At 41.3% G+C, this 25,940-nt stretch overlaps 2 pseudogenes; both read left to right on the top strand.

Annotated features, from left to right (window-relative positions):
• The first annotated feature begins 11,863 nt into the window (after nucleotides 1-11,863).
• On the top strand, nucleotides 11,864-12,465 carry LOC100413057 (securin-like; annotated as a pseudogene).
• A 6,875-nt stretch (nucleotides 12,466-19,340) lies between these two features.
• Nucleotides 19,341-22,906, top strand: LOC100413419 (ras GTPase-activating protein-binding protein 1 pseudogene; annotated as a pseudogene).
• Nucleotides 22,907-25,940: the final 3,034 nt, after the last annotated feature.

Below are 25,940 nucleotides of genomic sequence, written 5' to 3'. Positions count from 1 at the left end.
ACATAGCAGAAAAAGTGGTGAGACATTCTTAGTAAACAAAACCATTACAGTGAACAAACCTCAATGTCTAAATCTAGGAGAACTTATTTAGCAATCTTGGCTCAACTGGACAAAAAATTGAAGAGCCAAAATCATTAGAAATAAAGCTTGTAGGAAAGAAAATGTTAATGAAAATTACTCTGAGTCTTTGGCATTCCCAACGGGAGAATAAATCATAAACATTCTACGGACAGGTTTCGGGTTATATTAGAAGGGTATGAAGAAACAGACTCTTCTGAGTAGTAATAGTTAATACCAATGAACAGTCACAGTCTCCATCTAAGGTCTGTGGACTCCTGTGGAATTATAGTCAGACAATCAAATGCAGTCTTTGATTTCTTATTCTGATGCTTCCTAAAATAGTCAGATAACTCTTGTTTGGTGGCTGCTTAGGACACCAAATCTGTCTCAAATTTGGTCCTGAATATTTTGGCCCAGAAGTCTAAGGGTGGATATAGAAGAACATTACTTGTCATAATTTTTGAAAACAAATCAACCTGAAATAAGAGAAACAGCTTCTCTCTCTCTCTCTCTGTCTCTCTTTCTCTCTCTGTCTCTCTCTCTATATATATATATGTATATATATATATATGTATGTATGTATACACACACATACACAACTTATAAAATATAGTAGTAACTATATATTTTATATATATTATTATATTTATATTACATATGTTATATATAACATATATATTTGTTAGCAGTTGGATGGGAGTCCAGTGATCCTTGACTCCTAAAATTGAAAGCTCAGTCTCAAACAGGCTTAGTTAAGCCATCTTAACCCAGTCCGGTTAAGACGGACTGGCGTGCATTAGAGTTTGCTCTAAATTACTTATATTTATTGTAAAATATTAACAAAAATTACTCTGAGTCTTTAATATTCATAAAAGGAGAATAAATCATAAACACTCTACATACAGGTTCTGGGTTATATTTTTTTCCAATAAATATAAGTAATATAGAGCAAGTGCTAATGCATGCCAGTCTAAGTCTCTATTTACAGTATTACAACAGCCCACCAAAAAAGAATACATTTAGTTAATCAACAAGGAGTTTAGATACCGTAACACCAGCAAATAACAGCTGAAGACTGCTTTTCTTTTTAACTGAATCGTTCTGTTGAACAGACTGAAGAAGGCAGATTATACTGAGAAAAGGGCACAAAGTTGGAAATCAAGATTGGAACCAAATTCCACTTTTAACTCCCTGCAATCCTTTCTCCACATAGCAGTGGGAATGATTGCTTTAAATCATAAGCCAGAGGATATCACCCATCTGCTTAGAACCCTTAAGGGATTTCCCATTGCTCCTAAAATCTAAACTCTTCCTCCTGATTTCTTTCTGTTATTTGAACACACAAAGTCTTTGCAGCAGCTGGTTCCACTTTCCCTGGAATGCCCTTCCTGGGCTAGCTATTTGAATAACTAGTTCCATCTTATCACTCAAGTCTCAACTTAATTGTCACCTTCTCAAAGAAAATCTTTAAAGTAACACACCTTGACATTCTGCTACCATCACATCATTTTAATTTAATTCCATCTCTATCTGACATTATAAATTATTTGTTATTTTATTTCTATATGATCCGTCTCCCAAACTAGAATGCAAGCTCCATAAAGGCAGGAATCTTGCCATCCTGTTCCCCAAACCTAGCACAATATCTATCACATAGTAGGTGCTCAGTTAACACATGTTCATGGAATGAATAAAATACTTTGATTCTATTCCCAGCCTTTGTTAAAAACCATACGACTATAATCATATCTGCTTTTTTACCTGGAAATGAGGGGAAATGTCTTTCCTAGAAATTACAATAAGTTATTCCCTCTTCATCACCTTCTCCCTCCTACAAAAAATGAATCAGGAAATGAGGGGAAGAAGTTGCTTTCGAGAATAACATTTTAAGAGTATGGCATGATGGATTGAATCACAAATATAAAATCTACTGGGGCGGAAAAAAAATCATTTCCAGCTATTTATAATTTATTTGAATATATTTACATATCTAAATAAGTTTCAATCAGCAGTAGAGTTGGTTGGTTTTTAAAAGAGCAAAAGGAGGGAGCTGGAGACATATATTGGCATTTCCACTGCCAGTGCAGAAAGATCAGATCGATGCCTGAATCCAACTGATTCATCAACTTCCCCAGTTTTGGCTCCACTTTGAAAGAGCAGCCTTCTGATTATAGCTTGATCTGATTGCATTTGGTTTTGCCTATGGGGAGGGAATGTGCTGATCACACATACTCTGCATTTTCCAGTGGTTGTGACAATTATCTGTCACTGTAAGTTACTAGATTTGCATTCTGGTGTCTTTCCTGGTCTTGTGTGCTTTTAAGTTCCAGTGAGCGAGCTCCTCAGACCCCTGTGACCTCTAATCAGTGAGAGGAGTACTGGGGCTCAGAAAACTATACACCAAAGTATGGCGGTTGGGCATGCTGAGTACTTTGAACTAAGGGGGATTGGAAAGTCTCAGAAGCAGCCTCATATACGACGTCTCTCTCTGACCGTCTCCTGCCCTCCTGCCTCCCACCCCTTTCTTCCCTGAAGTGAGTCATAGAAACCAGAATTCCTCTTCCTTAAGGCAGGTTATGGAAACTAGAACTCTTCTCTCCAAAAGTAAGCCATAAAACATATAAAGGCCACCCTCGCTTCTTCCTTCCCCCTTGAAGACCCTCATTCCAGAGGGTACTATTCCATACCCAGGAGGAAAGAACACTACAAGGAGGCCAGGAAGAATCTGAGCAGACAGATCTGAAACCCCAGCTACTCAGGAGGCTAAGGCAGAAGAATCCCTTGAACCTGGGAGGTCAAGGTTGCAGCCCATGCTGGGCTCCCCTTTAGTCAATTACGATTAGATTACACTTGGTCCAGTTGCATTTCCATAAGGCTGGCTATTCTTCATCAAATCTAAGCGTAAAAATAGACAATTTTCCCTAGGTCTTCATTTCCAAAGGTGCCCATGTCACATAAAACTTTGATTACATAAATTTGTTATCCATTTCTTCTGTTCACCTGCCTTTTGTTATAGGAGTATTGGCCTTGACCCTTATGATGGGTGAGGAAAAATATCACAAATTTTTTACCCATAAGGAGCCAGCTTTTGGCCCTTGGAGTGGAGTCCAGGATTCTGGGCCTTGGTTACTTAGTTTAGAGATGGCTTGGCCTCTCTGGGACAGGGACAACACCTCAGTTCCAGCACATCCATTAACCAGCCCAAGCATGTGCTTAGCACACCAGCAAAGAGAGAGGGAACATGTGCAGGCACGCACGACAATTGAAGTAATTTGGTATTTCAAAATATGCTCAGAATATGAAAAAAGTATAACATTGTTGGAATTTATTCCAATTATTTTACAGTTTAGAGCAGTTTGCATTTGAGTGGGTGAGGGTGTGGAAGAATAGGGAAGAAATGGCTCCTTGATAATTTTAGGGCTTAAACACGCCAAAGATCCTAATTCAGCCCCAGGAAAATATTTCATTGTGGCCCCCAGTGAGCTCAGTAGCCTTTCTGGGACAGAGAAGGGCAGTGACTCCTATCTACATGCCCTCAAAGAGCTGGAATGGGAATCTACTGAGAAGGGTCAGGAATCCTTCACACCCTACATCTGACATCCTCCTAGGAACTTTTTCATCTCCCCTTTTTCCCAGTCTCAGCAGAATCCTTGTCTTAGGAGAATCCTAAGGTAGCAACTAGCATTCGGTGATTCAGGAAAACAAGAAGAAAATGAATTAAATATTACACTCTCCAGGGGTTCTCCCAAGCTTACACCTAAGCGTTAGAAAAAAAGGAGAAATCTACTTATTCTCTGCTCCTCTCTAGCCCTAGACTACATTACACATTGCTTGGGAACAGGAAAAACTCAGGATTGAAAGTACAGTTATGTATCACTTAACAACAGGAATTTGTGCAGAAAAATGCTTACACAAACCCAGATGGTACAGCCTGGGCTATATGGTCTAGCCTGTCACTCCTAGGCTACTGTAACAGCCTACAGTAACTAATTCAGTCACTGTACTGAATACTCTAGGTGGGCTATATGGTCTAGCCTGTCACTCCTAGGCTACTGTAACAGCCTACAGTAACTAATTCAGTCACTGTACTGAATACTCTAGGTGGGCTATATGGTCTAGCCTGTCACTCCTAGGCTACTGTAACAGCCTACAGTAACTAATTCAGCCACTGTACTGAATACTCTAGGTGGTGTAACACAATGATAAGAATTTGTGTTTCTAAACATAGAAAAGATACAGTAAAAATAGAGTGTAAAGGATTAAAAAAATGTTATACTTGATAGGATCCTTACTATGAATGGAGATTGCAGGACTGGACATAGTTATGGGTAAGTTAATGAGTGAGCGGTGAGTGAAAGTGAAGTCCTAGGACATTAATGTACACAACCATAGACTTTATAACCACTGTACACTTATGCTACACTAGATTTCTTTAAAATTTTTTTCTTTCTTTAATAATACATCAACCTCAGCTTACTGTAACTTTTTAACGTCATAAGGTTCTTTTATTTGACATTTTGACTCTTTTGTACTTTGCCTTAAAACACAAATACACTTCCCCAGGCATGGTGGCTCACGCCTGTAATCCCAGCACTTTGGGAGGCTGAGGCTGGTGGATCACCTGATGGCAGGAGTTCGAGACTAGCCTGACTAACATGGTGAAAGCCCATCTCTACTAAAAATACAAAAATTAGCCGGGTGTGGTGGCACGCACCTGAAACCCCAGCTACTCAGAAGGCTAAGGCAGAAGAGTCTCTTTAACCTGGGAGGCAGAGGTTGCAGTGAGCCCAGACCATGCCACTGCACTCCAGCCTGGACAATAGAGTGAGATTCCATCTCAAAAAAACAAGAAAACACCACACCAACACACACGCACACACACACACACAAATACATTGTGTGGTTGCACAAAAATGTTTTCTTTCTTTGTATCCTTATTCTATACGTTTTCTTCTATTATTATTATTTTTTAATTTTTTTTTACTTTTCAAACTTTTAAAAAACTAAAATGCAAATACACACATTAGCCCAGACCTACACGGGGTCAGGGTCATCAGTATCACTACCTTCCACCTCCACATCTTGTCCCCCTGGAAGGTCTTTAGGGGCAGTAATTTGCATGGAGCTGTCATCTCCTATGAGAAAAATGCCTTCTTCCAGATACCTCCTGAAGGACCTGCCTGAGGTCCTTCCAAATTTCCAAGAGAGGGAGAACACCTTGAGAGAGAAGTGAAGTGAGAACACCTTGAGAGCAAAGAAGAGCCTGGAAGACCGACCACCTTAATGAACTCTGTGTGTGTGCTGCGGTTAACTTTTTGCACGTGCTATACTTTTCTATGTGACTAGCAGCGCAGTAGCTTTGTTGATACCAGCATCACCACAAACACGTGAGTAATGCATTGTGTTCTGAAATCATCAGGCAATAGGACATTTTTCAGCTCCATTATAATCTGAGAGGACCACCATCGTACATGCAGTCTGTCAGTGACCAAAACGTCATTATGGGGCACATGACGGTAGAAATATTATGTAAATTTTTAGGACCTGCTGCAGCTACTCAGTTGGGTGCCGGATTTCAGTTTCCGAAGCTGCTTTTAGAGCAACCTAAGTGCCTGCATTATTTACAGGCTCTGCAGGGAACCTGCTGGAGGCAGAGCCATTAGTGATTGATCCAATTAGAACACAGACACAATCAATGAAGAAGTGCTTGCTGGACCCCAAGTATGCAGAGTGCTGGTGAGAACGATGTGAGGAGAAAAGCATGGGGTGGTCAAGGGGATGGAAAAGAGAAAACAAAATCCTAAATGAAGGTATCGGAGAACCATTCCTCTTTCTGCAACATCTGGGATGGAGTTGCATGTGTTCAGGGGCTTAGGTCAGTATTAGCCCATAACAAGTACTCAAAAAATGTTTATTAATTCAATAAACAGAACAAATGGAATGAAACCAAGAGATAAACCCATTGTTATTTGTTTAAAAGATGCCAGTGGTCTGTTGAAGAAAAGAAAAAATTTCGTATCTGGATCTTTTTGCTGAGATTTTTGGATGATTCCTTCTAAATAATTGACAAACATGAAAGTCACAAAGAAATATAACCTGTATCTTTTGTTTGCTACCAGGATTGTGAGATTCTTGCCTTCAGAGTGGCAAGCCAGTCAGGAATAAGTCCTATTCTTCCTTGAATGTGGAAGGAAATCCCAACGCTGCTTGCAGGATCTCCCTTGGTCTCAATATCTTAAGAACACAGATAACTGCGGGCGCGGTGGCTCACGCCTGTAATCCCAGCACTTTGGGAGGCCGAGGGGGGTGGATCACGAGGTTAAGAGATAGAGACCATCCTGGTCAACATGGTGAAATCCCGTCTCTACTAAAAACACAAAAAATTAGCTGGTCATGGTGGTGCGTGCCTGTAATCCCCCCTACTCGGGAGGCTGAGGCAGGAGAATTGCCTGAACCCAGGAGGCGGAGGTTGCGGTGAGCCGAGATCGCGCCATTGCACTCCAGCCTGGGTAACAAGAGCGAAACTCCGTCTCTAAATAAATAAATAAATAAAAGAACACAGGTACGACCCACGGAGTCTATTGGCACTCAGCCTTCCATACCAGGTAACCAGGTCGTTTGGGCAAATTTCCAACTTCTGAGTAAGACAGGGAGAACAGCTTGAGAGAAATCCTGGAAGATCACGTCACTTAATAAACTCTGCGTGTGTGTGTGTGTGTTTACAACTTTTCAGAAGTACATTTTCCTTTTTTTTTTTTTTTTTTTGAGACGGAGTTTTCACTCTTGTTACCCAGGCAGGAGTGCAATGGTGCGATCTCGGCTCACCGCAACCTCCGCCTCCTGGGTTCAGGCAATTCTCCTGCCTCAGCCTCCTGAGTAGCTGAGATTACAGGACATTTTCCTTTTATAGTCAAATGCTTTTATCCATGAGAAGCATAAACTGCCTGTGTGACCACACCAAAATAATCACTTTACTTGATAGTCAAAAGAAGTAAAATTTTTTGCCTGATAGTAACACCTCTAATGTTCTCTTAGCAGGATTATTTCATGCTTGGACTCATCACAAGTCTCCGTGGTATTCCTTATCCCACAAGATTGCAATTATGCGTTTTTATTTGTTTTTCTTTAGTGAGTGTTTTGGAAGAAAATACATCTTATGCATCTTTGTGTCACCAGAACCAACTAGACCTCTGGACATGTACAGGGGAGTCAACGGGTGTTTGTAAAGCTGAGTGCCAGAAAACATGGAGGAAAAACGTGGAGGGAAACGAATGAATGAGTGTTTAGGGGAGAGTGTGAATGAAGGAATGAGCAATGGAATGAACCAACCTGTTGAAGCAGCTAACTTTGGCATGTGATCCTTTTCAATCTGGAAAACATCATCTTCATTCAACCCCCTAGGAAGAAAGGGAAAGTAATTGAGAGAGAGGATGCATTTATTTCATTTTCACCCTTCAGACTCAACTATCCTCCACAGTAACCCATCCCACCTGGAACGAAAGCCTGTATTGTGAACTTAACCTTTCATATCTGTTCTTGGGGCTGCCTAGCCGCAATCACTCTCTACCAAGAAAGGGCTGCAGGAATGCAGCCAGAAAGGCTGTTAGAGCAAGATGTTGAGCTTTCTCATGCAAATACAAGCCAGTACTCACCAAGTTAAAAAAAAAAAAAAAAAAAAAAAAAGGGATTGTTTCGTTCTTAGGCTCTGTTGAGGCAGCAAAAAGAAAAGTGTCGATTTGGCAACTGGCCACTTGATAAGAGCATAAGTTTGAGGCCAAATTGACATTTCAGAATAGCATTAAAAATCGAATATATTTACATATATCTACATATCTCTGACTGATGCCTTATTGCATTTCATTTTGAACTGTGAGTCCCAGGCCCAGCCTTTATCATAGCCCACTGGTGCTCTCTGCTGCTTTTTGTTTTTTTTTTCTGATGGAGTCTTGCTCTGTCACCCAGGCTGGAGTGCAGTGGTGTCATCTTGGCTTCCCAGGTTCAAGAGATTCTCTTGCCTCAGTTCCCCAGTAATCAGGATTACCAGCATGCATCACCATACCTGGCTAATTTTTTTGTATTTTTTTTTTAGTTGAGACAGAGTTTTGACATGTTGGCCAGGCTGGTCTCAAACTCCCGACCTCAAGTGATCTGCCCACTTCGATCTCCTAAAGTGTTGGGATTACAGGTGTGAGCCATTGCACCCAGTGCCCTGCCACATTTTCACAGAGGATGAGATGGCTACACTGTCAATGTGAAGAACCAACTCCAAGAACCATATGCCTGCTTGGTGGTGTCCATTCTGGAAGGGTCTTGTGAAGAATGACATATGAAACCTGTGTGATATGGCAAAAGAACAGACTTGTTTTGCAGGCTCACAGAAAGCAAAACCCGAGCATCGTAAGAACACTGGTTTGTACCAATCATTTGCTTTCTAGAATTCTTTACTCTTTTTAGGTACCAGTTAAGATCCTTCAACTTGTTCTTATTGTTTTCTTCTATTTTGCAATGAGATATTGTTAATGTTCATGTAAACGGAGAGAACTTTTGTTTTAAAGACCAGGTCAAAAAATTAGCAAAATTCAGCCCAACCAAGTCCAGCCAATGATAACCATTTCTCCAAGATTAGGAGGTATGTTTTTGGAAGAATATTAAAGGTCGACTTCAGAGGAAGTCAGGATAATGCCTTGTGCTAACCATTTTACACCCCCAGAGATACAGGTGTTTTGTTTTGCTTTTTCACCAAATGTCTTTCAGATCTATTGCTCCATTTAATCTCACAATATACCCATGACTTACACTTTTTCGAAAATTGGCTATAAAATATGTTAATAATCATTTACAAAGCAGGAATCATGAAGTTATAAGAATGTTAAAAGTCAACAGGCCTTCGAGAGCCAGTCATAATCTCTCATTCTCAGACATGATATCCAAGTCCCAAGGAGGTTAAATGACTCACCCAAAGTCACATAGCCAGCAAAAATCAAAGCCTGTTTTAAGTTTAGATGACCAATCTTCGTCCCTAAAGATAAAATTACTACTGGAAAAAGATGGAAAATGACGAGCCATTTGCCAGGAAAAACAAAGCTAGGACAAAAGTTTGTCTTAGGGCAATTCCAGCTATATCAGGTGACTGGAGTGCAGCCTTTTTTTTTTTTTTTTGAGACGGAGTTTCACCCTTGTTACCCAGGCTAGAGGCGCTATCTCGGCTCACCTCAACTTCCACCTCCTGGGTTCAAGCAATTCTCTTGCCTCAGCCTCCCGAGTAGCTGGTACTACAGGCTTGTGCCACCATGCCCAGATAATTTTTGTATTTTTAGTAGAGACAGGGTTTCACCATGTTGACCAGGATGGTCTCGATCTCTTGACCTCGTGATCCATCCTCCTCAGCCTCCCACAGTGCTGGGATTACAGGTGTGAGCCACCACACTCTGCCTGGGGTGCAGCCTTCTATGCTTGATGCCACATGGGCAGGATCTACTGTGTAGGCCACCATCTTGCTCTTCATGAGTCCTTCCAGGTTTCTCAACCTGTATCTATTCGACGCTCAAAAAACGGTCTGTGTTCTTTGTTTCACACTAGACTTCTTTTTAAGCTCGATATTTTTAACTCAATTTTTATTGGAAGTATATTTTACATATCATAATATTCATCCATTTCAAGTGTATAATTCAATGATTTTTAGTAACCTTACTACGAAGTGCATCATCACCATAAGTCAGATTTAGACATTTGCATTTCCCCCAGTAAACTCCCCCAGGTCTCTTTACATGTAAACCCCATTCCAACCCCTCAAGAAAGATCGGATCTTTCTAACACAGCAATGAAAAGAAAGTAAATAGAATCAGTTGACATTTTACACTGAAGTAGTCTTGACCTGCTATAGTCTCTCCCTCCAGAGAACATTTTGCATCCATGAAGGCAATTTTCTCACCATACTGGTTTATCTCTTAGGGTAGGTCCTGATTGTCTTTGCTGAAACAATTACTCCTACTTAAGTTCTGAGATTTGGGTGAGTCTTTCCACTCCCCATGAGGCTGGGTGGGCAAGACTACTAATTATTCTGGCTGTTTCCCTTCCCTCATCCCGCCTTGGTCATCTCTGTTTATTTGGCTAAAGGGTAAAGATCTAGACACAAGGAAGATTGGTCCATACCCCTTTCTCGGTTGACTTAAAAAGCTGCTTTCCTTCGCCATCTGACTGGCTCAATGCTTATAGATCCCCCATTCTCCTGGCAAGTGAGAACTGAGTGTGTGGGAATTGAGCTTGCTGCCAGCTCTTGTCCGGAGGTCAGGCTGGGTCATTTTTACTTGCTGTCTCCCATGCTTCTTCCCCACAGTATTTTCATGACAGAGCCCAGGAACAAACCACAGGTCCACCCATAAAGAAATGGCCAAACACATCACTCAATATACATTTCTAATAACAACTTAAAATATGCTATAGAAGATTATCTGATGATATAGAAAAATCTTTTATTACATGACATTAGGGAAAGAGGATACAAAATTAAACACACAGCATGAAATCCATCTGCAACCATCGTATTTGTATACATGAATCTGCAAGTGTGCGCATCAAACATACCTAAACACAAAACACCAAAATAGTTACGGAAAAGTGATTATCTCTGCCTGACAAGGTTATGGGGAATTTATATTGATATATTTATGTTTTTCTGAATTTTTCAAATGTTTACGAAAAAATGCATGTTACTGGCATAATGAGAAAAAGAATCACAAATGTTACGATAAACAGAATGGAAGATCAGCTCCCTGGGCTAAAACAGTGTCTTCCTCTTGTTTGCTGTAGTCCAGGTGCACCGTCAGCACCAGGCTCTTCTTCTTATTAACATCACTGTTATTACTGTGCTAATCACAGTGTACATAACTCCTTCCTCTGTACTAATCATCCACCACACCTGGGAGACTGATCTTGATTGGGGAGACAAGGAATCCCGGGTAGACAGACAGTTTGGACGAAGTTCAGAGATGAGTTAGCCAAATGATCAAGGGAGTGGGGAGGATTGTTGCTGGCGAAGAGATGAAAGGATCCATTTTTATAGCTCTGCTGAGCAGAGACTGGGGGTGGAGGGAGGCTTGAAAATAGACCCAAAACATATGAAAATCAGGAGCAATAAAGTGTGAGGAGGGAGCAGAACAGAGCCTGGTCCACATCGGTAATCGGATGCTCCACTAACAGAAACATGGAGCACGAACATCAAGGAACATCAAGGAATCTCCATTGGCACAGCCCATTAGGTTCAGAGCCAATCCCTATGGGAAGGGAAAGCCCCACCATTCAGTAAGTAGAACATGATGTTGCATTGTACTGAAAAGCCCTCTGGCTTCACATAGTAATGTGAGCCTTCAATTTCACATTCCTCAAAGTGAGGAAAGGCTCTTCTGTTTAGAAGCCCAGATGCAAAATGCATCCATCAATTCCAGACAAGGCACTTCTGCAGCAAAGCTCCCAGTGTCTTTCGCACCCTCGGAGAGCTGCCTCACTCTGCTGCTTTGACCACGGGACCTCTGTTATTTATTTATCTTTCTCACACCCACTCATTTGGAAGGATTTCCTCAGAGGCTTCTGTTGCCCAGTTTTGTGCTAAGTTTAGCTGACAAGCGTGGGCAAGCAAAAGATTTGATCTTTGCCCTTAATGAGAGTACACAGTAATGATGAGGTCAAAAAGATGACCTTTCTTAGGTGTTGCTGGCAATGCTCTGGCACCTCCTGAAAAACTCAGGAGCCCAAGGTCTGGGGAGTATGAAGAAACAGGGCAGGTTGACAGCGGCAATAATCCAGAATGACTCCTCTGATCTAAGTTGATAAGGAAAATGGAGAATCAGGCATCCATGTGGCAGCTAAGGATGGGCTGAAGCTGGGGTCTGGACCTTCAATCAAAGCCTTAGATGGGAGATCTCAAGTTTCAACATCACATTTTGGCAAAACGTTCCATGCTCCACCAGCCTTACCCAAAGCTACCAGAAAGGCTTTGGGAACTGTCAACAGAACTACAGAAAAGTCAGTAAAGACCAATGAATCCCTCAAACCAAAACAGCCAAGCTTTTCTGCCAGAAGATAACAGAAGACTGTTAAAGCAAAAAGCTCTGTTCCTGCCTCAGATGATGCCTATCCAGATATAGAAAAACGCTTTCCCTTCAATCCTCTAGACTTTGAGAGTTTTGACCTGCCTGAAGAGCACCAGATAGCACACCTACCCTTGATCATGCCTCTCATGATCCTCGATGAGGAGAGAGAGCTTGAAAAGCTGTTTCAGCTGGGCCCCCCTTCACCTGTGACGATGCCCTCTCCACCATGGAATCCAATCTGTTGCGGTCTCCTTCAAGCATTCTGTTGACCCTGGATGGTGAATTGCCACCTGTTTGCTATGACATAGATATTTAAATTTTTTAGTGTTTTAGAATTTGTGTATATTTATATTAATAAAGCATTTTTTGTTTAACAGAAAAAAAAAGAGACAGGGCAATACTGGGGAAGACAAGCAGGGCCCATAAAACAAAGCAAGTTGGCACGACCGAGTTGAAATGTCACTTCATTTTCCAAGCTCACAGTAAATCTCCATTACTATCCCCAAAGGAGGAGAACCTAAATGCAAGTTTGGAAGGTTATGAGGAAGACAATTATTTTATCAGATCTTTCTCTCAAGAAGATAACTTGGTAAAATGGAGCTTGAATGCAAAGGTAAGAGAGAGGAATCAAGGGAGATCCATCAGTGTCCTATTACAAGGGTGGGTGAAGACAGTGACAATGGGAATGAAGCAGTGGCAATGAATTTGAGGAAAGCAATGGGTGAAATGAACCCCAGAAAGTTGGCGATGGCCTTGCTGCTGTGCCCAGCTGTCTAGAATTACTGACTAATTGGTAGTGATTCTAATTAGCGCCTGGGAAGTCAGGAAGGAAAAGCTAGGGCTTCAGGGAAGGTAAAGGTTTTATTTCATATATGTTGGTTTTAGAATCTGAGCAAACCATCCGTGGACTCTTGGAGGCAATAAGAAATGTAGTTCAGGAACTCAAAGGAAGGGCTGGGTCAAGAAATGTAGATCTGTAAGTCAATCCACACACCAGTGTGAAGTAATGGAATCACTCAGGGAGATAATATATTGAGAATAAAGGAACGCTGGCCAGGCACAGTGGCTCATGATGGTAACCCATTACTTTGGGAGGCTGATTTGGGAGGATTGCTTGAGCCCAGGAGTTCAAGACCAGCCTGGTGAGACCTAATCTCTACCAAAAAAAGGGGAGTACTAAGAAGAAAACCTGGAAAAGAATCTTTTAATGGGGCATATTTGGTATACGTAGTATATTCAGAGGAAGAACTGACAATTTTAAAAACCCAGAAATGCTGAAGAGATGAGCTACTAAGAAAAGCCATAGAGTTAATTAATTTCATTCAATATGCACACGAAGAGCTTTCTGTGTGCTTCTGGGGATTAAAAAAGAAGAAGAAGAAATGGGCACTGACATCACGATGCTCATGGTCTAGTAAAAGAGAAAATGATTGCAATTATAAACATAAGAAATGCTAACTGAGGCAAGACTTTCTTAGAACAGAGGAGGCAGTGATAATTCAACTTGGGAGTGGCAGAAAGGGGTTTTGAGGGATAAATAAGAGTTAACCAGGCTGGGCGCGGTGGCTCAAGCCTGTAATCCCAGCATTTTGGGAGGCCGAGGCGGGTGGATCACAAGGTCAAGAGATCGAGACCATCCTGGTCAACATGGTGAAACCCCGTCTCTACTAAAAATACAAAAAAAAAAAAAAAAAATAGCTGGGCATGGTGGCACACGCCTGTAATCCTAGCTACTCGGGAGGCTGAGGCAGGAGAATTGCCTGAACCGAGGAGGCGGAGGCTGTGGTGAGCGGAGGTCGCGCCATTGCACTCCAGCCTGGGTAACAAGAGCGAAACTCCGTCTCAAAAAACAAAAACAAAAACAAAACAAACAAAAAAAAAGAGTTAACCAGGTAAATGAAGAGGGGAAATTATTCTGGACCGCAGGAACAGCACATGAGAAGGCAAATTTCTTGTGTTAAAGTCATGAACAAGGTCTTGACGGATAGGTCTGAAGATAAAAATATTGAATCGGGTGAAAAAATTTTCATATTGATTTGGTTTACCTCAATGGTTGTGTCAATTGTTATTATTTCCCATATACAGTGTAAAAGTAAAGCAAATTACTTTCTAAATTAACTCCCTCTAGAGAAGGGGTCTTCAATTTTGGCTGCACATTATAATCACCTGGAGAGGTTTTCAAGCAATTAAACAGGATCTGAGGGAAGGAAGACGCAGAACTCAGGCTTCTTCTACGTGTTGTCAATGCCCTCTAGATGAGTCTATCGCACGGAGAACACTAGTACTCAAACTTTACTGGGCGTTAAAATCACCTGGCGGGCTAGTTAAAATACAGATTACCGGGTCCCCAGTCCCAGAGTGTCTGATTGCATAAACCTGGGAGTGAGCCTGAGAATTTACATTTCCAGCAAATTCCCAGGGGACTTTGAATTTTTAAAAAGTAAGGTAATTAACAAAGTAAAAGGCCAATAAAGTAATCACACCTCAAAAGAGCACCCTAGAATAGCAGCCACGGGTAAACCAAAAGTAACTGCCTTTTCTTTCTCCTTACCCTCTGAATCATCTTCCTTGTATCAGCTACCTATGGCCAAAGTAACGCTGTATAAAAAATTAGCCCAAAAATCCAGTGACTTGAAACAGCAATAATTTATTCTCAAAGATCTATGAGTTGGTGGGGATCTGCTGAATTCAGTGGGTCTTAACCCTGTTTCACGTATCTCTCAACATTTTCCTTGGACCATTAAGCCCAAGCATATTCTTATGTTAATAACGTAAACACAAATATTGAAGAAAAACTATGTGAAGTCTCTTGATGCGTTCACAGAAGTGTTATGCTATGGCCATGACTCCTTCTGTTGGCCAAATCAAATCAGATTTTCCAGTGTCGGGGCAACTGCAAAGCCACAGGGCAAAACGTGTACAAAGCCAGAGTAGCAAAAAATTTTGGCCACAGTGCAATCCATTCTATTCCTCTCCTTCACCATAAAATGTTTTATATTTTAACTTCAATTTAAAGTTCAATGTCCTGCCTCTCAACCAGCTTCTATTAAGAGACTGTTTGATCTTGGATTATGTAAAGAACCATAATCATCTGAAAATCCTATCTTGAGTCCTGATAAATCTTTTAAACTTATTGGAAATTAGTTTAAAAGATGTATTTCTTTCTCCTTCCTAGACAAGTAAAGCAATTTTCTGTGTGTCTTATACACAAACCCACGAATATACACACATTTATAACAACTTAAAAACCATAGAGAAAAAGGTACTGTATAATATTAAATGATCCTTTTCTTTTCCACCATAGCATTTTCTTTTTTTCTACATTTTGCTTTAACCCTGTACAGAGAGTTGAAAACATCTGTGCACCAAGAATAACTTGGATGGAATAACTACGTGTCATTCTAATTCCTTTTTCTGACTTTCATTTATTTGGTATTATAAGCTGAATTGTGATATGATTTCGATGTTTGTCCCTTCTAAATCTCATGTTGAAATGTGACCTCTGATGTCAGACACAGGCTTGGTGAGAGGTTTTTAGGTCATAGGGGTGGATCCCTCTTGAATGGTTTGGTGCTAACTTTCAGTAATGCGTAAGTTTTCACTCTCACTCTATTGGTTCATGTAAGAGCTGGTTGTTTAAAAGAGTGCGGCACACCACCATCCTTACTCCTGCTCTCACCATGTGACACACCTGCTCCCTCTTTGCCTTCTGCCATGCTTGTAGATGGAAGGAACATGCCTCGAGTCTCAGTGAGACTTTGGACTTTGGACTTCTGGTTTAGTTGGTGCTGGAATGAATTAAGACTCTGGGGGTCTGTTGGGAAGAGATTATCGTATTTTGCAATGTGAGAAGGACATGAGATTAGGGGGACCACGGGCAGAATCATATGATTTTGATGTTTGTCTCTTCTAAATCTCATGTTGAAATGTGACCTCCAATGTTGGAGATAGGGCTTAGTGGAAGGTGTGTGGGACATGGAGGCAGAAATGGTGGCGTGGTGCTGTCCTCTTGATAATGAGTGAGTTCTCACTCTATTAGTTCGTGCAAGCTCTGGTTGTTTAAAGCCATGTGATACCTTCCTTCTCCTGCTCTAATCATGTGATCCGCCTGCATCTCCTTTGCTTTCTACCACGATTGTAAGCTTCCTGAGGCCTTCACAGGAATATACTCTGGTGACTTGTTTCCTGTACAGCTTGCAGAACTATGAGCCAATTAAACCTCTTTTCTTTTTTTTTTTTTAGATGGAGTTTCGCTCTTGTTAACCAGGCTGGCTGGAGTGCAGTGGCGTGATCTCGGCTCACTGCAACCTCCACCTCCTGGGTTCAAGCAATTCTTCTGCCTCAGCCTCCCATGTAGCTGGGACTATAGGCATGTGCCACCATGCCCAGCTAATTTTTGTATTTTTAGTAGAGACGGGGTTTCACCATGTTGACCAGGATGGTCTCGATCTCTTGACCTCATGATCCTCCTGCCTCAGCCTCCCAAAGTGCTGGGATTATAGGTGTGAGGCACTGAGCCCTGCCTAAACCTCTTTTAAAAATAAATTAGCGGAGGATCGATCCAAGATGGCCGACCACTAACAGCTCAGGATTGTAGCTCCCAGTGAAAGCCCAGAGAACGAGACGACGCCACACTTTTAGATGAAATTTCGTCACTCACTGATCAGCCGATTCCCAGTGGAGGAGCCCCACGGGTCGCCAGTGCGACTCTTGTGGCCGCCACAGCGGTTTTGCCGGAGTCTCGGCGCAGCAGCTCTTCATGCAGAGCCAACGGGACTGCTTCCCCTACTGACTGGAGTTTGGAGCTCCGGGAAGTCAGAGCCGCTTGTTGCGGACTCAAGAGGGAAGCCAGACCAGAGATTCCCGGGCAGAAGAGCACCATCAGTCTTATCGCTGCTATTTAGGCCGCCACAGTGGGTTGCTCGGATCCCAGCACTGGGAATCAATAAGTCGGACGTCCACTCCGAAACCTAATTAGAAAGGCGGTTTATCTACAATGAAGGGAAAAAAACAGCCTAAGAAGGCTGAGTATACTGAAAGTCAGAACCCATCAGCAACGGAACAAGCCCTGATGGAAAAGGACTGTGTTCCATTATCTGAAGTAGGCTTTAAAAGGTGGATGATAAGAAACTTCTGGGAGTTAAAGGAACTTGTTCTAACCCAATGTAAAGAAACTAAGAACTTGGAAAAAAGGTTAGATGAAATGTTGAAAAGAATAGACAATATAGAGAGGAATACAAATGAACTTATGGAGTTGAAAAATACAACACGAGAACTTAGTGAAATATGTACAAGATTAAACATCCGAATGGATCAAGCAGAAGAAAGGGTATCAGAGGTCGAAGATCAACTTAATGAAACAAAACAACAAGACAAGAATAGAGAGAAAAGGATAAAAAGGAATGAGCAAAGTCTCCAAGCAATATGGGACTATGTGAAAAGACTTAATATACGCTTGATTGGTGTACCTGAATGTGACGGAGAGAATGAAGTCAAGCTGGAAAATACTCTCCAGGACATTATCCAGGAAAATTTTCCTAATTTAGCAAAGCAGGACACTATTCAGCCCCAGGTAATACAGAGAGCACCACAAAGATATTCCTCAAGAAGACCAACCCCAAGGCACATAATCGTTAGATTCACCAAGATCGAAACGAAGGAGAAAATATTAAGGGCAGCCAGAGAGAAAGATCAAGTTACCCATAAAGGGAAGCCTATTAGGCTTACAGCAGATCTCTCAACAGAAACCCTACAAGCTAGAAGAGAGTGGGGGCCAATATTCAATATACTTAATCAACAGAACTTTCAGCCCAGAATTTCATATCCTGCCAATTTAAGCTTTAAATTTGAAGGAAAAATAAAATCTTTTAGGAACAAGAAAGTACTCAGAGATTTTATTACCACCAGGCCTGCTTTACAAGAACTTCTAAAAGAAGCATTATACACAGAAAGGAACAACCAGTATGACCCTTTCTAAAAATACACCAAAAAGTAAAGAGCATTAACATAAAGAAGAATTTTTATCAACGAAAGGACAAAATAGCCAGTTAATATCAAACGGCAGCAACCCTAAATTTAAATCGACCAAATCTCCCAATCAAAAGATACAGACAAAATCTAACGATATATCCAAAGATATACATAGACTCAAAATAAAGGGTTGGAAAAAAAAAATGTACCAACTAAATGGAGAGCAAAAATAAATAAATAAAAAGCAGGAGTTGCAATTTTCACATTTGACAAAACAGATTTCAAAGCTACAAGGATACAAGGGTAAAAGGATTAATGTAATAATAAGAGATCTTAACACCCAGATACATAAGACCCATAATGAGATTTAGATTCAACGAGACAGAAAATTGGTAACGATATCCGGGACTGGAACTAAGATCCAGAACAAATAAACTCAATAGAGCTCTCCATTTTAAACACACAAAATATACATTATCCACAAAATCTAACGATATATCTAAAGATATACAAAGTCTCAAAACAAGGGGATGGAAAAAAACTCACCAACCAAATGGAGAGCAAAAATAAATAAATAAAAAGCAGGAGTTGCAATTTTCACACTTAATAAAATAGATTTCAAAGCTACAAGGATACAAGGGTAAAAGGATTAATGCAACAATAAGAGATCTTAACACCCAGATACATAAGACACATAATGAGATTTAGATTCAACGAGACAACAAATTGATAACGATATCCAGGACTTGAACTCAGAGCCAGAACAAATAAACACAATAGAGGTCTCCATTTTAAACACATAAAATATGCATTAACCACTTTAAACACTCAAAATATTGATCGGCCATCATTGAAACCCATTTTAGGAATGAAGTAATATTCCTTTTTCCCTCTTTTTCTTTTTTCCCCCTTCTTTCTCTCTTTAAAAAAAATAAATAAATAAATAAATTAGCCAGGCTGTTATTCCTTTACAGCAATGCAAAAACATGGAAACACAAATTGTGTCTTCCAAAAAGATGTGTTGAAATCCTAACCCTACTGCCTCAGAATGTGACTTTATCTGAAAACGGGGTCAGTGTAGCAGTAATTGAGTTAAGAGGAGGCCATACTGGAGTAGGTGGACATTTAATCGAATATGACTGGTGTTCTCATTAGAAGACAGTGTGAAGACACAGGAAGAGATGACAAGAGCAGAGACTGGAGTGACTGCAGCTGCAAACCATGGAGTGCCAATGGTTGACAGCCACCGCCAAAATCCAGGAAGAGGCCAGGGAGGATTCTACCTGCGGTCTCAGAGAAGGCCTTGGCCTCAGTAATACCTTGATTTAAGACTTCTGGGTTTCAGAACTGTGAGATGATAAATGATGTTGCTTTAGGCCACTCAGTTTTTGGCATTTTATTACAACAGCCCCAGAAGACTAATGTAATTGGGTAAGCTATTCAGTTTCTGGCTGTAGGTTCTAACGTGTCATGAAAGTCTTCAATGGGAGTAATAGATTTAGATTCTAAACTAATGTAAGAAGCCAGGGCTTAAGGGAGCAGAACTTCTTCTCCTAGGGCCCAGTTGTACTGTCATGGCTTTGTAACCTTTTAAAGCAAAGAAAACAATTGACACACCTACCTACCGACAAGTAACAGTTCCCCGCTCAGATCAGTTTTGAAATATTTGCCCAGAAAACACCAGGTAAGAACCTGATCTTTTAATGCTCTTGTACCCCCCACTTTGTTAGGCAGGAGGGTCTATGGTTTTGCCCATTTGTCAGGGGCCTGTTATGCACAACAGGGCCTCAGAAAGTAGGAGTGAGCAGGCTGAAGCCACCTTGTCATACCCCAGCCTGCTGGAGCTGAAAGAAATGACTATAGAACCACTCTGATGTTCATGCTTCTCTGATTTTTGCTTTCTCCTAACAGTCTGGATTTATTTCTAAATGTAAAAAAGGAGAAAGAAGGAGATATGAAAGAATTCAGGGACCGCCTTGTCCAAACCTATCCCATGCATGAAGCTCTCTACAGGAAACTGAAGAGAGGGCCAAACAGACCTTGTTTGAATCCAACACTCTGCTCTTACACAGTCACCCTGTTCAATGGTCCCACTTCCTGGAAAGCACATCTTCATAGAAAGCAAAAATCTACCTCTGGGACCCCATGAGATTAGGGATGCCATGGGCAGAATGATATGGTTTGGATGTTTGTCCTCTCTAAATCTCATGTTGAAATGTGATCTCCATCACATTTCATCTCCATCATGAAAAGACACTGAGCAGATCCATATAATGGTTTTTAACTATTCAAAGCAGTTACCACATATAATCCCCTTGGGGACAAACGGTCCCTTGTGAGGATATGAATTCAGACTCTTCCTTCACCATATTGTCTTTTCCCCTCTGGGAAAACTGTTCATATTATATATAAGCTAACAATCTGCTCTGTTCAAGATGTATGTGGGGTTCTCTATCTAATCCTGGGCATTCTCTTTTAAAAAGAACTATACAAGCAAAAGCCATGTTGAATGAGTATATTTGGCTTGTTTGATTCACAGAAGTCCCATCAGAAAGGACATGTCGAACTTTCCAGGAAATTAATTGTATCTATTTACAAGGAAGACAGCTGTCTGATAATAAAACGGGCTTCCTCTCAGAAGGAGTGCTTCCCTCCCAGATCTACAACTCCCTGTTTACCAGACTCTGTGGCTCTCAGACTATGAAGGGGGAGGTTGTTCTCGATTCCCTTTGTGCCTGCTCTCACCTTTGTTCACCAGTCCTCACATATGTGGGCACAGAAAGTTAGTGACAAGAAGAGAGATTTGGGGTACAGGGAAGAGTGGCTAAAGTTCTGACCCTTCTAGTCATGGTCTCTTGGGCATCTTTTCTATGTGGCTGAAGAGGTCCAAGGGACCTGGGAAAGGAATTCTTACTTTGGACCTAAGCTTTGGCCCAGGCATTCTGGGCAAAGGCTCTTCTCACTGGCAGGTGTGCCTTCAAGGAAGAGATTGTTTCCTAACAATTAGAGGAGGGAAATACAAAAAATACAAAAAAAAAAAAAAAAAAAAAAAGATTCCAGGGTAAGGTAAGAGATAAAGAAAAGCTGCCCTCTTTTTCTTTGTCAAAAAACAAGGCTCAGCAGATGCAATTGCATGAGGGGTTTCTGCCATCCTCAGTGCCGTGGAGCAGAGCTAGTTCCTCTCCAGCTTAGCCACGAAGATTTGGACATATTTTACTTTTGTGCCCCCAGGTTGAATTGGCCAAAGCAGTGGTGATGGGGAAGCCTAGTCCCCTGCTGGTCGACGGGAGAGTTTGTGAGACAGTATTACATACTGCTGAACCAGGCCCCAGACACACTGCATAGATTTTATGGAAAGAACTCTTCTTATGTCCATGGGGGATTGGATTCAAATGGAAAGCCAGCAGATGCCATCTACAGACAGAAAGAAATCCACAGGAAAGTGATGTCTCAAAACTTCACCAACTGCCACACCAAGATTCGCCATGTGGATGCCCATACCATGCTAAATGATGGTGTGGTAGTCCAGGTGAATGAGCTTCTTTCCACAACAACCAGGCTGTGAGGAGATTTACGCAGATGTTTGTCCTTGCTCCTGAGGGGTCTGTTGCAAATAAATCCTATGTTCACAATGATATCTTCCGATACCAAGGGGAGGCCTTTGGGGCCTCAGGAGGCATCTGAAGAAGAAGTAGAGGAACATGAAGAAAGACAGCAAACACCTAAGGTGGTATCTGATGATTCTGGAACTTTCTATGATCAGGCAGTTGTCCGTAATGACATGGAAGAACATTTAGAGGAGCCTGTTGCTGAACCAGAGCCTGATTCTAAACCAGAACCAGAACAAGAACTTGCATCTAAAATCCAAGAGGAAAAGCCTGAGCCAGGATGAGAAGAAACTGCTCCTGAGGATGCTCAGAAGAGTTCTTCTCCAGCACCTGCAGACACAGCTCAGACAGTACAGGAAGACTTGAGGACTCTTTCTTGGGCATCTGTGACCAGTAAGAACCTTCCACCCAGTGGAGTGGATACCACCTCATGTCGTTAAAGTACCAGTTTCACAGCCCTGTCCAGAGTCTAAGCCTGAATCTCAGATTCTACCACAAAGATCTCAAAGGGATCTAAGGGCATGAGAACAACGAATAAATATTCCTCCCCAAAGGAGACCCAGACCAATCTGTGATGCTGGTGAGCAAGTTGAACCCCGAAGAATGGTGAGACACCCTGACAGTCACCAACTCTTCATTTGCAACGTGTCTCAGGAAGTGAACAAATCAGAGCTTAAAGATTTCATTCAAAATTATGGGAATGTGGTGGAGATGAGCATTATCACTGGTGGGAAATTACCCAATTTTGGTTTTGTTGTGTTTGATGATTCTGAGCCTCTTTATAAGGTCCGTAGCAACAGGCCCATCATGTTCAGAGGTGAGGTCTGCCTGAATGTTGAAGAGAAGAAGACTCAAGCTGCCAAGTAAGGGGACTGATGAGATAATCGCCTTCGGGGACCTGGAGGCCCTTGAGGTGGGCTGGGTGGTGGAATGAGAGCCCCTCCCTGTGGAGACGTGGTGCAGAAACCAGGATTTGGAGTGGGAAGGGGGCTTGCTCCATGACAGTGAATCTTCATGGATCTTCACGAAGCCATACAAACCCTAGTTCCTACGGAATGGTGAATTTCTTCAACTAGCCTTTGGTATTTGGAGTATGACCCCAGTCTGTTATAAACTGCTTAAGTTTGTATAATTTTACTTCTTTTGTGTGTTATGGTGTGTGCTCCCTCTCCTTCTCTTCCCTTTCTTGACCTTTAGTCTTGCCGGGCATGGTGGCTCTCGCCTGTAATCCAAGCACTTTGAAGGCCAACACGGGTGAATCACCTGAGGTCAGGAGTTCAAGACCAGCCTGACCAACATGGTGAAACCCTGTCTTAAAATAAATAAATAAATAATACAAAAATTAGCTGGGTGTGGTGGTACATGCCTGTAGTCCCAGCTAATCTGGAGGCTGAGGCAGGAGAACTTGCTTGAACTGGGGAAGTGGAGGTTGCAGTGAACCAAGGTCACACCACTGCACTCTAGCCTGGCAACAGAGCAAGACTCCATCTCAAAAAAGAAAACACAAAAAAGACCTTTAGTCTTTCACTTCCAATTTTATGGAATGATTTTTTAGGAGTAATGGATTTTTCAAGAAGAAAAAAGAAAAAGACTGAATTTCCTTGCTTACTTTGCATATACAGACTGGACTTTTTTTAAACAGCCATTTCTTGCGTATTACTGACATTTGGTATGTTTCATTCATTGGAATATTTCTTATTTTCTACCTGTTTCAAACGCCTGTGAGAAAAACAGGATTTGATAACATTTTGAAGGCAGGAAAACCCCAAATTGTTTCTTCTTTGAGAGTCATGACTACCTTGTGGTGTGGAGAAATAGCCACTGGAAAACTTGACAATTTTAATTCTCACTGGTATGATTAAAAACTGAAAAAAGGAATAGAATTTTTCTTTTGATATAGGATCACAAAACAATTCAAAAACCTACTATTTTTACCATTGAAATTTAAATTGTGATAGAGGTTTTAAATATATAGAATGAGGAAGAGTCAATATCGTGAAAATGGCTATGCTGCCCAATGTAGTTTATAGATTCAATGCTGTCCCCTTCAAGCTACCAAAGACCCTCTTCACAGAACTGGAAAAAACCACCTTAAACTTCATATGAAACCAAAAGAGAGCCCGTATAGCCAAGACAATCCTAAGTAAAAAGAACAAAGCTAGAGGCATCATGCTGCCTGACTACAAACTATACTACAAGGCTATGGTAATCAAAATAGCATGGTACTGGAATCAAAACAGGCATATTGACAAATAGAACAGAACAGAGACCTCAGATCTACAACCATCTGATTTTTGACAAACCTGACAAAAACAAGCAATGGGGAAAGGATTCCCTGTTTAATTAATGATGTTGGGAAAACTGGCTAACCATGTGCGGAAAACAGAAACTGGACCTCTTCCTAACACCTTACACTAAAATTAACTCCAGATGGATTAAAGACTTAAACATAAGACCTAACACCATAACAACCCTAGAAGAAAACCTAGGCAAAACCATTCAGGACATAGGCATAGGCAAGGACTTCATGACTAAAACACCAAAAGCATTGGCAACAAAAGCCAAAATAAACAAATGAGATGTAATTAAACTCTGCACAGCAAAAGAAACAATCATTAGACATTAGAATGAACCAGCAACCAATGGAATGGGAAAAAATTTTTGCAATCTACCCATCTGACAAAATGCTAACATCCAGAATCGACAAAGAGCTAAAACAGACTTACAAGAAAACAAACAAACAAACAAACACATTCAAAAGTGGACAAAGGATATGAACAGACACTTTTCAAAACAAGACATACTTGAGGCCAACAAACATATTAAAAAACGCTCATCATCACTGGTCATTAGAGAAATGCAAATCAAAACCACATAGAGATACTATCTCATGCCAGTTAGAATGGCGATCATTAAAAGATCTGGAGACAACAGATGCTGGAGAGGATGTGGAGAAATAGGAACACTTTTACATGGTTGGTGGGAGTGTAAATTAGTTCAACCGTTGTGGAAGACAGTGTGATGATTCTTCAAAGACCTAGAGGTAGAATTCCATTTGATCCAGCAATTCCATTACTGGGTATATATCCAAATAATTATAAATCATTCTATTATAAAGACACATGCACACATATGTTCATTGTGGCACTGTTTGCAATAGCAAAGACCTAGAACCAACCCAAATGCCCATGGATGATAGACTAGACAAGGCAAATGTGGCACATATTCACCATGGAATACTATGCAGCCATAAAATAAGATGAGTTCATGTCCTTTGTAGGGACATGGATGAATCTGGAAACCATCATTCTCAGCAAACTGACACAAGAACAGAAAATCAAACACCACATGTTCTCACTCATAGGTAGGTGTTGAACAATGAGAACACATGGACACAGGGAGGGGAGCATCACACACTGGGGTCTGTTGGGAGGGGTAGGGGAGGCACAGCATGGGGTGGGGAGGTTGGGGAGGGATAACATGGGGAGAAATGCCAGATATAGGTGATGGGGGGAATGGAGGCAGCAAACCGTATTGCCATGTACATACCTATGCAACAATCCTGCATGATCTGCACATGTACCCCAGAACCTAAAGTACTATATATATATATATCAAGCAAGGCTGATGCCTGTAATTCCAGCACTTTGGGAGGCTGAGGCGGCCAAATCACAAGGCCAGGACATTGAGACCATCCTGGCTAACACAGCGAAACACTGTCTCTACTAAAAATACAAAAAATTGGCCAAGCACGGTGGCATGTGCCTGTAGTCCCAGCTACTCAGGAGGCTGAGGCAGGAGAATGAATTGCTTGAACCTGGGAGGCGGAGGTTGCAGCGAACCGAGATTGTGCAACTGCACTCCAGCCTAGGAGACAGAGTGAGACTCCATCTCAAAAAAAAAAAAAAAAAAAAGAAAGTGATTTTCATAAATAAAACTGACTCTTTGAGCTATACTATTCAAAGCTTCCTGCTTTGAGGTATCATGGCCTGTTTCATTAATTCATTCAGTGAACAAATTTTTATTGCACACCTACTATAAAATGGGCATTCTTCTAAAAGCTGGGGAAAAAGCAGTGAACGAGAAAAATGAAAATCTCAGCTTTTGTGGAGCTTATAGGCTGGTGGAAGAGACAAAAAATAAATAAGACAAGTATGTAAAATATATGATATATTCATCAGTGATTAAGTGCTAATGAGAGAGATAAAGCCAG

This window comes from Callithrix jacchus, chromosome 5 (assembly GCF_049354715.1).
Source record: "Callithrix jacchus isolate 240 chromosome 5, calJac240_pri, whole genome shotgun sequence".
In the NCBI taxonomy this organism is placed as follows: domain Eukaryota; kingdom Metazoa; phylum Chordata; class Mammalia; order Primates; family Cebidae; genus Callithrix; species Callithrix jacchus.
This window is presented reverse-complemented; position numbering and strand designations above follow the sequence as displayed.